Source organism: Brassica oleracea, unplaced genomic scaffold, assembly GCF_000695525.1.
Source record: "Brassica oleracea var. oleracea cultivar TO1000 unplaced genomic scaffold, BOL UnpScaffold01260, whole genome shotgun sequence".
NCBI lineage: Eukaryota > Viridiplantae > Streptophyta > Magnoliopsida > Brassicales > Brassicaceae > Brassica > Brassica oleracea.
The window spans coordinates 14,110-14,935 of NW_013617807.1; positions in this window are offsets into that span (position 1 = coordinate 14,110).

Genomic DNA, 826 nt, shown 5'->3' on the forward strand with positions numbered 1-826 from the left:
TTATCTCCAGAGAGATTTAGGGCAGCAAAATCCAAGTTGTTGATTTTCGACATCTAAAATTATAAGTTTCATTCTTAGAATTTATAATGTTCTTATGATGCATACTAGACAATCAGATATGCAAATTGGTCACACGACCAAACGGATATGATGCATTCAGTTCATACGATTATGCATGCATGTTATGTTAACAAGTCGCACGGCCAAACAATCTGAACATGCATGATGCAAGGCATGCCGCACGACCAAGGGTATGATCAATCTTATCAAACGGTTTCTATATGTTCATAATGCAATCGTTTATACATCTTAGCAAACTGGTTTCTAAGTGATCATGAAACATGAAACCTCAATCAAACAATCAAGCAATGCATCAAAAAGTTAATTACTATCATCCTAACGGATCATATTCAAGATTAATCAGTCAATGCAATTAGGGTTTCAATATGAACAAGCCGGTCAGGTTAAGTCTTTAAACAAGATGAGATCAACTTAAACATAGGCGATTTCTTTAACCTTAATTCATTCAATTGGATCATCAATTCAAACAACCAAATTCAAGTATGAGATTAATCAATCCTAGCAATCGGTTCTATGTGATCAAATTCATATTCAAAATATTCAATCACATAAACAATCAAATTCAATTTTGATTTTAGGGTTTGCATGGTATGCAATCTGCATACGAGCGGCTAGGCTTTAGGGTATTAGGGTTTCGATTTTAGATCAAGCAATAAGATTCAATTTTGGCTATTAGGGATCGGATATATTGCCTTAGGGTTTTGGTTATTAGGTTTAATAATACCTTAACCTCAAGACGGGTTGA